This window comes from Equus quagga, chromosome 1, assembly GCF_021613505.1.
Source record: "Equus quagga isolate Etosha38 chromosome 1, UCLA_HA_Equagga_1.0, whole genome shotgun sequence".
NCBI lineage: Eukaryota > Metazoa > Chordata > Mammalia > Perissodactyla > Equidae > Equus > Equus quagga.
In genome coordinates, this window is record NC_060267.1 from 41,207,857 (window position 1) to 41,222,698 (window position 14,842).

Sequence of the window (14,842 nt, forward strand, 5' to 3'; positions counted from 1 at the left end):
ATAAAGAGAAGATGCAAGGTGATCCAGGCTAATAGAAAAAACCAACCTCTCTATTCCATCTATACTTTGTTTCAGCTGGATATTTTCAAACGTGTTACACAGGTGTATGATTTTCCTATAAAATGCTGAAACTCTACATGATAAAAACTGAACTCATTGACACTACTTCCAAAATGGTTCCCACACTTACATATACGAATTCTTTAACAAATACCATTATCTCCCACCTAATTAACCAGACTTGAAATTTGAAAACCATCTCTTTTCTCAGTCTTACTCCAGTGTCCAATTACCACCAAGTCCTGTCATTTCTGCATCTAGAATATCTTTCGCTCTCCACACTGATATTACCTTAATTCACAATCCACTGTTTTTCACTTGTATTAATTTGATATCCTCCAAACTTTTGCCTTTGCGAGTGTTATTACCTCTGCAAGGAATGCCCTTCCTTAACGTTCTGCTACCTGAATATTCTTCCTCACTCATCAAATCTTAGAATAACATTCATCATCTGTGAAACTTTCCTGAATCCCATAGATGCAGTTTTTACCTTTTCCTCTGTGCTAAATATAGTGCTTTGTATTTAATTCAATATTACCATTTCCCTCACCATTTCTTTCTTCTGCCTAGATTTGAGTTCCTTGAACGGAGGGATCAAATCTCACTCATTGCTCTATAGCTATTGCTCATACATTTTCTGAAATACAATGCATAATAAGTGATTGTGGAGTAAATGAATGAATGAAAGTATATGTGTAGCATGACATGGCTGAATGGTAATTTGCCAACCTGCTTTAGCCAGGGGAGATGTAGGTTCATGGTTAAATGAATTGTTAAATAATAAGGCAAGACATTTTATACTAGCCCTAACTGCAGAAGCCAAAAACCAGGGTAAACTATCATTTTCTGTTACTTGTATCCCTCTTATGCACACACACACACACGCACACACATATTTGCTCACTCACCACAGGGAGCACAGAAAAAAGGTATTCTCTGGGAGCAGCGGCAGAGAGCTGTGTTTAGCATTTGTATAATCTTGATATTCAGAATATATACCAAGACCAGCAGCATTGGCATTTCCTTGTCAGAATGAAAACTCCTATTACCAACCCTAGACCTACTGAATCACAATCTACATTTCAGCAAAATTACTGAGTGATTTATACACAGATTGTTTGAGACATGCAGATTTAGAAGATACATCTTTCACAAACTCCAGAAATATTAAAATAGTAATAGATGTAATAGTTCAATATGGATAGTGAAAATTTTAAATCCAAACTTTGATCAACAGCAAACAGATACTGAGAATTTTTTGTGTTAACCATAGGACCTCTTACTTATAAGGAGTGACCTTTCCCTCTCTTATTCCTACTGGGTATGGATCAGGATGAAGGGAAAAAAGCATGAGCATGCACTGCAGAACCACAGAGGATAGAAATCAAGGCTCTGGACATGATCATGCCATGAGTATCATGTATGTTCGCTTTTGAGCAAAGCTTATGCCAATTCCTTAAAGACAAAGATTGGAAGTTAATACCCTATTCCTATGTTTGTGTGTGTAATATACCCACACTTAGTCATAAATACACACAACTAATACACACACAACTAATAATGCTCAAGTGATTTTTTTTATACTGATAAAGATTTTGGGTTTTTGCTGTGGATTCAGTCATTTTCAAATGATCCTTTTGTCTTCCTCTTAAAATTTAAAATAAAGAATATTCCTTTCCAATATTACTAGGAGTACTTGAATTGGACAGAACTACATTGTGTAGAATAAATTTACAAGCTGAGAGCACCCTTGACAAAACAGGGCCTAAGCAAACTACATTTCTGTCTAGATGTGTCCCAAAGCCACAGCTTAAGGTCAGGCCCACCAACCAAAGGGAAAGGGAAGATCTGGCAAAACGTGTGAATAATTCTGATGCCAAATGCAATCTTTTCTCAGTTAACCAGATATTCAAGGCAAACACTTACTTTTATCCTCTCAGAATGGATAGGACAGACGATGTGTCTGAGTGTATTTAACTTAAAATTAACATTTCACTTAATTAAATTAATCAGTTAAACATGAGGAGAAGATGATCTGGGAATTTAAACACTACAGGCATAAGATTATTCTCTAGGGAGGTGGCCTGGTGGTGTTGTGGTTAAATTCACATGCTCTGCTTTGGCTGCTCAGGGTTCGCCAGTTCAGATCCTGGGTGTGGACCTACACAGCACTTGTCAAGCCATGCTGTGGCGACGTGTCACATAGAAGAGCTAGAAGGACTTACAACTAGGATATGCAACTAGATACTGGGGCTTTGGGGAGGAAAAAAAAGGAAGATTGGCAACAGATGTTAGCTCAAGGCCAAGCTTCCTCAACAAAAAAAAAAAAAAAAAGAAAAGAAAAGAATATTCCTTACATGTAAGAATTGGATGAGTTCTTCAGACATTATTCAGATCTTTTTGAACATTAAACCCGTCTTTATTTCCTAAAAAATTATAACTTTAAGTAGAATATGAGAGGTGGTCAAATTTGCATGGAATTTCTTTCCTTCAGAGATGTATAAGGAATTTTAATTATCCTTATCACCTACCATATTGTTGTGATCAATATAGAGTGCAAAATTAAAATTTGTTCATAATTTTCCAAATATTTTATAGTATAACTCTAAGTATTTTTTACTATTATATATTTCCCTAGCCATAGTCCCATGTTTTTAGTTGTCAGTTTATATTATTCAATACTGTTTATGACAATAATAATCATAATTAATTTGGTCCCCCCAAATTTTCAAAGATTTCTTATGAGCCATGAAAATATGTAGTAAATGCTTATAAAATGAAGCACAAGTACTTTACTGATTGTTAAAATATGTCAGAATGCATAAAATACTAAATATATTCAAATATAAACATGTCTCCAACTTGTCTTTTCCTGCCAACAACATAATTTTTAAAAATCAAACATTCTCCCAATTCCAAGTGTGGTAACTCACCAAAAATTCTCATCTCGTATCCAATTCAAAGAACTCAACTGTGTAGTTTCACCACTGAGGAGAACTACACATACACAGGAAAAAAATGCAGCATGAAAAATGTTATTTCTCTTCCTCTGAGATTTCAGTGAATATATAACTATCAATAGCTATCTAATCCATTTAATTAAAACAATGAAGAGCAATAAAACACAGTCTCTAAGATGATTGGCTTCTAAATAATCATTGTCTTTATAAGCACCACAAAGACCAAAAAGTGATTATCATACGCTGCATTGAGGGTCACCAAACCTTTAAAGAAGACACTAGTATTTCACAAAATTGAATGTTCTAAGTCAATTGTCACGAAATCTCAAGGAATGAGACTTATAATAATTCATTAAATTGTTTCAAAGGCATAGACATCATGTAATAGAGAGTAAGAATTTTCAAAAGATAGGTTGGAGGAAGAGGTGATTTTCCTGAAGATCTTTATGGCAAATAATCTATATAACAAACGAAAAACAGCCAGTAGATTTCACTAGATATTAATGTTTTAAAAAATATCCACTGCTAGCACAATTCAGCCCAGATTGTCAAGACTGAGTCCTGGTCAACTCTTTTCAGATGATGTGAAACTTGCAGGAAACTCTCCCTTACTCATTCCCATAGTGTAAGATATTCTCATTCTATTAGACTCAGACATGAAATAACATATCTTCTAAGATGCACTTAGGAACCTGAATACACAAAATAGACTAGCATCAAGAAATTGGTCATCTGAAGTATTCAAAGAGAACCCGCATAAAAAGGATAATTTCATTTGATGGTGGAAAGCTCTCTTTTTTTTTTTTGGTTAGAAAGATTGGCCCTAAATTATCTGTTGCTAATCTTCCTCTTTTTGTTTGAGGAAGATTGGCCCCAAGCTAATGTCTGTGCCAATCTTCCTCAATTTTTTGTATGTGGGATGCTGCCACAGCATGGCTTGATGAGTAGTGTGTAGGTCCGCGCCTGGGATCCAAACCCATGAACGCTGGACTGTCAAAGCAGAGTGCCCGAACATAACCACTACGCTATCAGGCCAGCCCAGAAAGCTGATTCTATGGAAGAAAACAAGATACCCTTAATTAACTCGAAGGATAAACAATTTCCTATACTCTTGAATGCATAGGACATGAGAGAAAAGACCTTTTGTAAGATCTTTTGTTGCGCATAGATGGTGCATGTGTTTCAAGGGTTATTTCTCAGGTCTCTCAGTTGTTATTGCCACAGCTAATCTAGCTGCAATCCAGTTCTTTATTGGTGTGGGACCTTGGAGAAGTTCTTTTCTTAGCCACAGTTCCTGTAAAATGGGAACACTACTCCTATCTATTTCCTAGAATTATCTTGAGCATTGAGTGAGATAATACATGTAAAACAATCCAATGACACCACTCAAATGCTGATTTCCAGATGATGACAGGATTGAGAAGGAATGATGACACCTATCTAGTGGTCATAAACTTCATTATTTTAATTTCATCTTTATCATGACTACCCTAAAGTTTGATTCCCTGTAAAAAAATTAGTTTAAAAATCTAATTAAAACATTAACTTTCTATCCAAGTTTTCTGTCCCCTGTTTATTTCTCTCTTGGTCTTCAGCATCAATATTATTGACCTTAAGTGTTGGAATTGAGCTGTGCCTCCCATAGTTCTGAAAAGGTAAATGACTTGTGGGATTATTTTCCCATTTGGCACCTATGTGATAAAGGTCTGTGCCTTTCATCTTTGTGGTAAGAGAGACCCATGGCTAGGCATAGAAAACGATATTCATATACAACTCTTATAGAATTGGACTAACTTGAAAGCAACAATAGAATGTCAACAACATCAATAACAAAAACCATTAAATTTAGAAAAGAGAAAAAGAGAAGGCAACAATTTGAGCAAACTCCAGTAAAGGATTTCAGTTACCATTAGGATATGCTCCAAAAATAAAGGCCCCAGGGAACTTAGATTAATCCATCATTTATCTTACCCACAAGGTGGATCTGTAAATGGCTTCATTGATCCACAGCTGTGTTCAGTATCTTACGCAACAGTGGATCAGACAGAAATAAGACTGTGTGGGCAAAGGGGTGTTAATAGAAAAGATTGAGCTGGAATTAGCTTCTCAGATTCTTTGCTAGTGTCCTGACAGCTTCCACCTGTTTGGTTTTAAACTTGAAGGAAATTTCTTCTTATGTGATTATTACCCCAGGATACCATTCAAGACTCGAAAATTCCTTTCATTTTGCATTGGTCAAATAAAAGAGATTCCTACAGACTTATACTATCAAATCATTTTCTAGTCACTGGTCTGCAAAGGTTAAATAGTTCAGTGGCTACTTATAAGGGACTTTATAGCTAGTCTGTAAAATAAAAAAAAAATTTTAATTAAAAATAAAAGCAACTCAGCTCAGAGACAACATTGAAAATGAATAATATTCAGTGTGAGTAAATCCCAGAGAGGTCACAGTACAGATTCGTGTTCCATGGAATTCAGAACATCTTCCAAATACTATTTGCTGTTCCTTCAAGTTTGGGAAAGGAAGAATACGGGCATTATGAACTGCTCATGGTGAAAAGAATGTGTCTTACAGAAGTAGCTTTGGCAACACAAAGTTGCTGGAAGTTCTTGACAATGCTATCATCTCCTCCATGGGTGGGTTTGTTACTTCCAGAACAATTCTACTGGTATACACTTACAGAGATCATCTGAAAACATTACTGAGGCAGCATTATGCCAATGTGTTTCAAAAGTGAACTCAGTTTTGGTTCTGGAACAGTAACACTGCAAATCAGCCAGTTGAGAGATTTGCTTAATTTCCCACATTATTTACTCAGGCCAAATTTTTATTGGAAAGCAGTCTAGTTTTCCAATAAACAATTCGGGAAGATAGAGCAAGATTACCATTCTGTCACACAGCTGAACTTTCCCTCTTTTCCAAAACAAGTTTCTCGTTTACATATTAATCAATGCACTTTTAAATTACTGCCTTTGCTTATGAGAGAATTAGGGCATGACTCAAACATTGACTCCAAGTGTGCTCCTCCTACCACCAGGTGCAAGTTGGGTTGCCCAGGGTGAAATTTCATCTCTGCGGCCACTCGTGGGGAACTTGCATGCGTGTTACATCTCCTCCTTTTATTAGTTAGCAGAGATCACCTTTCTCTCCTGAACCACTTTATTTAAAATACTTACTTTGGTATGAGGAATGAGAGAAGAGTATGTGCAGAGTGAAAGAAAAGTTACACATTTATAATTTGGGCATCTTTTAATAATGTAGCAAGAAGGCAAAAAAAGTGACTTAAAGAGTTCAGGAGGGGGTTATTATTTGGGCAAACAGCCTGATGGTGATTTTAGTAAGGAAGATGACATTTTAGGGACAGAGTTGGGAGGGGAGGAAAAAGAAGAAGCCTGACTACCCTACAGATAAAACAAATAGGAATTAGGAAAGAAAGAGAGCAAAAAAAGAGCAAAAAGTGAAAGAAAAGACAGGGCAAAAGTGAAATCTGGGCAATACGTAAGAAAGTTCTAACTATTGGAAATAGATGACCAGTGATAATTTCCTAACTGCAGTGCAAACGACTCTTTGTCACTCCACACCATTAAAAGCTTGCCACGCAGAGGTGCTTTGTGTGAGAAATTTGTGTCAAATTAAAATAAAAAGCTTGAGTTACAAGTCTGAAAAGGCATAAATGAAACCAAAGAGTCATGTAAAGTGAGGTAAGGGAGACTAAAAGATTAACAGAAAGAATAGAGACCTTGAGGACATAAGTTACAAAGAATTGACAAAATTCTTAGGGAAGACATGGCACTCTCACAAGATATTGAACAGGGACATCCAGCCAATTTAATTTATGTCTCAGAGTATAAGAGGACATCGGCTGATATTTGATCACATAAATTAAAAAATAAATATATTTTTCAGTATAAATGACTGAGTTAAGCATTTGGAGAGCTATATCATAGCTAAACTATGTTATACCTTATAAATTAAGCTATACCATAACACACTAAAAGCAAATAAAATAACCACAAGTATATGTCTATGGTGTAGCTCTCCAAAATGAGACCCACAGGCAGCAGGAAGTCTTTTAGTTTTTTTATTGTTCCATTTTATCTGAAGAGTTGAAATAAGCATGAAATATAATATGTGTAAAAGTCAGGACTATTTCAGTGCAAGTAACAAAAAGCTAACACATGCTAGCAGAAATATGAAAACAAATGTATTAGCCTTTTTATCTTAATTAAAGAACTTTAAAATCCAATAGTTCAAATAATGTCATCAGATTACTTATTCTTTCATCTGTCATCTTGAGGTGATACTTTTCAGTCTGTTAGCTTGATTTTAAGGCAGACTTTCCCCCATGTTGTGGAATTGATGGCCACTGGTAGCTCTAGCTATTCCAAGGAGAAAATAATTTCATTCTTGAAAAATTCAGCAAAATACCCTTGGCTCGGTTTTCAATCATATGTCCATTCTTAATCCAATCACTGTAACCAAGCATGATTCAGAAAAGATTTTGGAAAAGTAGATAGGCTCAGGAATGCTAAATTCTTTTTAAATTAATAGAGTCTAGCTCATTTATAATTATGCAGATATGAATTTTATAGTAACTCTGCTTTACTCTAAAATCCAGAAAGAGGCTTAAACTCAAGTATCACAACAAATGGTCTTAACTTTACTTGTTTTCAAATTTGTTTCATTCACATGGATTTGGTCAGTTCGTCTTCACTATTGCTAATTTTCCCAATGAATCTATTTTGACAAAAAATAATAATAAATGAGAAAAAATTTGTTTTTTTTAATTCTCAACAAACATATGTAACTCTCTGTTTTTCTGTTTTTATTTTAAAAGTTAAGGCAGATTTCTGCTATTTTTATATGATCACTTTTCATAACACATATTAAATTTTCCATGGACACATGTATAAAATGTTATTACCAAACTATATTCCGTTTTCTATTTTACAAAGATAACACTTTAAAATTAGTAAAATTATAAAACTGCTTACATATACTTTCAAGCTATTTGTTTTAATTTATCGTCATCATAAATTCACAATTAGCACTTGGATTCTCGTGGTTAAAATTATTAAAATAAGTAAACACCAAAGAGATAGTTTTGTTACATAAGGATAAAATTTTAAAAGTTCGTTTTTTCCCATTTTCTTTTCTCAAGTTTAATGTCCAGGATACTAATATTTGTAAAACCTAAGTGAGCAAGTGAAAGATGTCAAATTACATAAAGTTTGCAAAGTGTAGATAGTGAATAAGAATATGTGTGCATATATACAGGAAGAGATGAGATGAGAACAAAGAGGTGAATCATGTTCAGCTATCCATGAATAAGAGACAACTGGAGTATAGACATTATGTCTAAACAAAAAAGTTGTATAACTTAAATAATTTTATACCAACTAGTTCAAGTAGCTGCTTAACTTTTGTCAAAAAATATGGAAACTTACTAAAAGCAAACAAAATAATGCATTATTACAATTTTAAGGATATACATTGAAATTGTTAGTTTATTTGCAATCTTAGTATTTTTCCCATTTAATCATAATCACAAGTTTAGACCAGAAATGCATTAATAGTCATTATTCCCTTTATAGTAGGATTCTTTATGTTAGAGAAATATAGAAAAAAGATTCTTTAAACTTATTTTCTATATTTATTTGGAAGTAAATAGCATAAGGAAATGATTTTTTTTTTAGCTAGAAGAAAGGGATAAGGGAGATTCAACATGTCTATCTCCAAATATTTGAAGGATTCATGGATCAAACAGATCAGTCTAGTTTCTATGGCTGAAAATTATACAATCGCAAAAAATGAATAGAAGGAAGTGAGATTTGGGATCAGTCAAACAGAATAAGTTTCCAACAGTCAGAGCTGTTCAAAAGTGGAATGCAAGGACTTGGGAAGTAATGAATTCCTTGTCAATGGAATGGTACATGACAAAACTGAGTGATTCAGGTAATATAGAGAGGATCCTAGGCTGTCAATTGTGGGGTGGGGTATACTAGAAGAGATCAGTATGCTTCTAACCTCCTGATGCTGGGATGCTATTAATTCTTTTATCAAGATTCTGCAGATAGATTTTTTCAATTGTTAAGAAACAGATGCTTGCCAAAATTACTTAAAATAAATGATAATTTATGAAACTACAATGGGAAATCCTGTCTTTAAAGTAAAATTCCAGTTTACATGCAGACTCCCAGGAATCATATCAATATCTTAATTGACAAGTAGTTATTTTTTTTCACTTTTCAGCAAGAGATGCAAGGTTTTAATGCATCATTCATTCAGACAGCTAGCCAATCAAGCAGCCATTTGTTCATTCACCCATAAATATATATTGAGCAGCAAATATATGCCCAGCCTTTTGCTAAGAGCATGAGATACATTGGTGAGCTTGATAGATATGGCCTCTGTCATCATGCAGCTCTCATTCTACTGGGGAATCAAGACCAAAGCAAGTTAACAAATAAATTAGTTTAATTAAAATGGGGAGGGAGTTAGGATAGTCAAGAAAGGCCTTTCTGAAGAGCTGACATTTTCTTTGAGAGATTACAAATTCGTGTAATAGGCATTATTATCCAGATGACGTAACTGAGGGTCACAAAGTTTAGGTGACTTGCCTAAGATTACAAACTGAAAAAACAACTGCTCTGGTACTCAAACCTAGGTCCTCTGACTCTTAACCGTGAATTTATGCCAACATGTAACTATCCTCTCAATGCAAATTGGATCTGTCATCCTTTATCGCATGCTTAAATATAAATTTGTGAAAAGTGACTATATTCAAAATTTGCTGGTAATACCAAGCTAAGAGGAATAGTCACAAAAGGAATAAGGGAACTTAGCCTCTTTAGTCAAACCTTGGCCTTTCTGTTTAGACTGCAAATTAGTGCTGATTGTGATAGAGGTTTCCATGGTGTTGGCACTAGTCTCTCATGAGCTGAACTTACACCATCAACATTTAAAGCTGAAAGCCATTAGACAACAGTAACTTAGGTCACTGTTGTTATCATTAAGAATTTATGCGGCACTTTATATTTGGAAAGAGGTCAATGAAAGGTAGACAGATTTGAGTGCTGCTTAAATGGACAAATCTGTTCTGGCATCTCAGCAGCACAGTAGCTTCATGATACAATTTTCATTCTTTTTGATTTATGACAGAATATAGTATTTATAACATAGTGCACAGTTTAAAACATAGAGAACCTGCACCCATACTGAACCAGAAAAAGCACCATATTTTTTTAAAGTTAACAGCTTTATCATTAACCATTCTAGGGCATCAGTCAAGTTATAAGAGATCCAATTTATTCCTTGGTCCCCAGGTATTAAGATAAAAAAACACTGACGCATTGCAGGCTTACTTCTGTTGAAACGATTTGGCATAGTTTGATGGTCGTATTCTTTGAAATCAAGGCACACGCAGGTTTCAATTCACATTTCTGCTCCATAATAATTCTATGACTTTAGATCTGTCACTTAACTTTTCTGCACATTTGTTTTACCATTTTTGGAGAGATTAAAGAAAACATGGGCATCACTCATTATTTTGGGCTGCCCAGTCTCTGACTTAAGTCCCACTAATAGAAGCGATGATTCCAGAGAGTCTACTTACTTTTCTATCTTTCCTTTTGACCATAATGCAGGCACCTGATCTGTAATTTGCCAATCACCAAAGTCACGTTAGATACTGATTCATCTGGCCTAGGTTATACAATGATGTCAGTACCGGGTTGTCTATGATATTTTTGGTCTTTTCTTTGCAGTTGCACGAGCTGCTACAAGTGATGTCCACTATGTTTGCATTTCAAACAGGAAGAAAGGAGAAAGGGACAATATCAGCAAAAAAAGAAAACTAAAGAAAGGAGTCCATTTTATCAGGGAAGCAAAATTTCCCACAGAAGCTCCCCCAAAATTCTACTTATGTCTCAAGTGTGGAAGAACAGTGTTACATTAATACACTCAACTGCAAAAGAGACTTAGAAAGGCAAGGAAGAGAGGCTTTGGGGTTGGGGTTTGGTTAGGCTCGCAAGAGTGTCTGCCTACGAAGTGGCAGGACCTGAAGTCAAAGATACAATGCTCAGCAGACTCTCCCCTCAAGCTCTTCAAACTAAACTGATATTCTCGCTCAGTAATCAGGTCTTGCTTTTTGCTTGCTTTTACTTTGCATCTGCGTCCTTACCATGATTCCCTACCATGAACACTAATTTCTCTGAGAAAATTTGAAATATACAGAAAAGTACAAACCATAAAATAACACTCACATTGTCGACACCAAATATTAACTCTTTTGTCATGTTTCTTTTTATTATTTTTCCCACATACATAGCACTAAAACTGACTACTGGTGTATGTATATATATAATTAAGAATAAATAAATGTATGTATATTATTTTTTAAAAACTAATAAAACATTTAAAGTCCATCTTTGCCCACGCTTCAATCCCATTCCATGTCCCCCGTCTACACCAAGAGATAGTCTTTTCACAACTTCTATGCAATGTTTTCCATTTTATTTCCTATACGTACATCCATCTGTGTCCATGCGCACTATGTTATATGTATTTTACGTTAAGAATTACAATAATGGTATCATTATTTATTTCAACTTGCGTCTTTCAGAAAAAAATTTAGAGATAAATATTCGCACACACATATACACACACAAACACACATATATGCACATATGATAGTTAAATCTAGTTTATTTCTATTAACTGCTGTATAGTAATACATTGTATCAATATACCAATATTCACTCATTCATTTCCTGTCGAAGAAAGTTGTTTCCTGGTTTTTTTTATCATTATAGATAACACTTGATCATTTTAGTAACACATCCAATGTGTACGTGTGCAAAATGTTCTTTAAAGTATACGAAAAAGCAGAATTGCTGAATATTAGGAAACAAGCATTTTTATTTTACTTGATTATTGTCATGTTGCTTTTCATAATGTCATTGGAATATGAGTGTGTGAGAGTGCACTTTTTCCTACATCCTTGCTAATCCTTGCTAATCTTAGATTTTATCAATTTTCAGTCTGAGTGAAATATCATGTCATTGTCTCACTAGTTATGTTCCTGATTATCATGGTAGTTGCTTTTTAAAAAAATAATTGACATAAAACTTACAAAACTCCAAATTATAGCATAAAATTGCAAATATACCTATTTGCAAAAATTGTGTTATAATCGCTTCCAAATTTTAATGGTTTACAAGAAATAAAACATTAATGATAAAACTGAAGGCCCTTATGATCCGTTCCCCAGTCCCATTCCCTTCCTTCTGTCCCCAGATGCACCCATTGTCATGGTTTTCAAATCTAGTTCATTTCTATTCTTTTACTATGTGCATATGTAACTATAAAGAGTATGTAGTGTTATCACATATGTTTTAAAATTTCCATAATATAACTTTTCTAAAGCTTATTTACTCAGCTTTCTGCTTTCAAGATCAAAACATATGGAGACATTGGGAATTCAGTTTTTTCTAGATAGTATCCCGTTGTATAAATAGATAAAGATATTTATCCATTCCATTGCTGATGGATATTGGATTGTTCCAATTTCATTTATCACAAATAAGGACGTCATAAACATTCTTGTATATGTATGATGAGCATATGATAGAGTTTCTTTATAGGTTATATAACTACAAATGGTCTTTCTGTATGTTGAATTTCAAATTGCTGTTAAAATTGTTGTATGGTTATACTTTCCTTTTTGCACGCATGGTCATTATTTATTTGATGATAGAAATCTGTGGATTTTACTTTTTCGGTGCTGCGTATTTTTGTGTGACTACAAATATTCCTCAGCTCTGTTGTAGAGCACAATTAAGTTACTTAGAAAGACTTTAATCCTTTTGGGGCTTGCTCTTAAACTTTGCGAGGTGACATGGAAGTAGCCTTTCATCTAGGGCTAATATTTCCCCCTGTACTGAGATAACACCCTTCTGAGGACTCTGCCCAATGTTGCATGAATTATGTTTTCTTTTTCCACTGTGGTTTTTAGGAACACAAACTCTCCCTGACTCTATGTAAGCCTCAAAGATTGTTTCCCTAATCCTTTTGGGTGGCTCTTTCCCCATCCTGAGTTAGTTTCCTCACGTGCATGTGCTGATCAGTACTGTGCAGAATACTCAAGGGATATCTTCTGCAAATCCCCAGAGCCCTCTTTTCCCACCTATTCTGACCTGCAAACTCTATCTGCCTTGGCCTCTCTGAACTTCCAACTCTTGCGCCCCATTGGGTTACCTCTTGCTCTGGGGGAATCATTGGGCTCACCTTGCTTGTCCTCTCGCTCAGAGATCACTGTCCCTCACTATCTTAATGACCAATGTTTAAAACCCATTTGTCCTATACTTTGTATTGATTTTTAGTCGTTTTAGGAAGGAGAGTAAATCCAGTCAGAGTTAATCTTGGTTTTCAGTGGAAGTCTAACTCATTTAATTTTAAACATTGCATTACCTTTACATTCCTGGGATAATCAAAGGTGACCACAATATAATTTTTCTACATTGTTGTATTCATTGTGAACTGTTTAATATTTTGCATCTTTATCCTTCCGTAAGATAGTTTACAGTATTTTCCTTGTGTTTTTCTCTCCTAGTTTGCTATCAAGGGTCCAAAGCACTTATTGTTAAGTTCAATTATCTCTTACTTGAAGACAGTAAAACTTACCTGTAAGAACTTTTTGGATTTCATTTTAGATTCAGGAGATTTTTTATTATATATTTAATTCCCTAAGTATTTTTGTTTTATGTAGGTTGTCTATTTATGTAAAATGTACATAAATTGTCCATGGATTAGCATAGATTATGCATTCTGTATTTTATGATTTAAAAGTTTTGAACGTGTGTGTAACTATTTTATCTTTTAAGACTAATACAGTTTATTTATGCCTTCTCTCTCTCTTTTATAGTCTTGCTGAAGGCTTTATTATTATTGATAATATTATTTTTTAAAAAAACATTTGGTTTGGTTGAACCTCTATTTTTTATTTCATTCGTTTCTGCTATTTTATTATTCCTTTATTCTGGTTAACTTTTTTCTATTTTTAATTTGTTCAACTAATTTAATCTAAATGTTTCCTTTTATCTTTTAATTAAATTCATAAAGCTACAGATTTACCTTTAAACACCATTTTAGCCTGACCCATAAGTATGGATCATTGTTATTTAATTGTAAAATGTAGATTTCATAGTACTCATTACAATTTCAACTTTTATCTATGAATTATTTAGTAGAGAAACTATAGTATCTGGACATGTTCTATTGTAAGCCATATTTTCTTCATGATATTTAATTTTATTTAGTTTTATTCATAACACATGATTGAATGATTAAAGCTCAGTGAAAATTGATGAGATGTTCTTTGTGACTTTTGTGATACTCAACTTTTCTAATGCTCTATGAATGCTTGAAAAAAAGGAATATTTGATTTGCAGGAATCTACTTAAACACACTAATTCAAATTATAGTCCAAATATTTTATGATTTAGATAGCTTTTTAATCTATCTTGCCTAAAACTTCTGGAAAATTTTATTAAATTTTTTTACCATGGTGAAATGTTTCAAGTAATTCTGTCATTTTTTTTGTTCTATATATTGCAGAGATACATTATTATGTGTCTACAAGTTTATTATTGAAATATCTTCTTTATAAATTTAATAGTGTGGAGTTTTTTGCCGAAATTCTATTTTGAAAGATATTAATATTTTGTTTAGTATTTTATTCATGTATATTTCATATTCCATAATTTTTATTTTTCTGTCCTAATGTTATAAGTGTGTTTCTTGTAAGCACATATGATGAAAT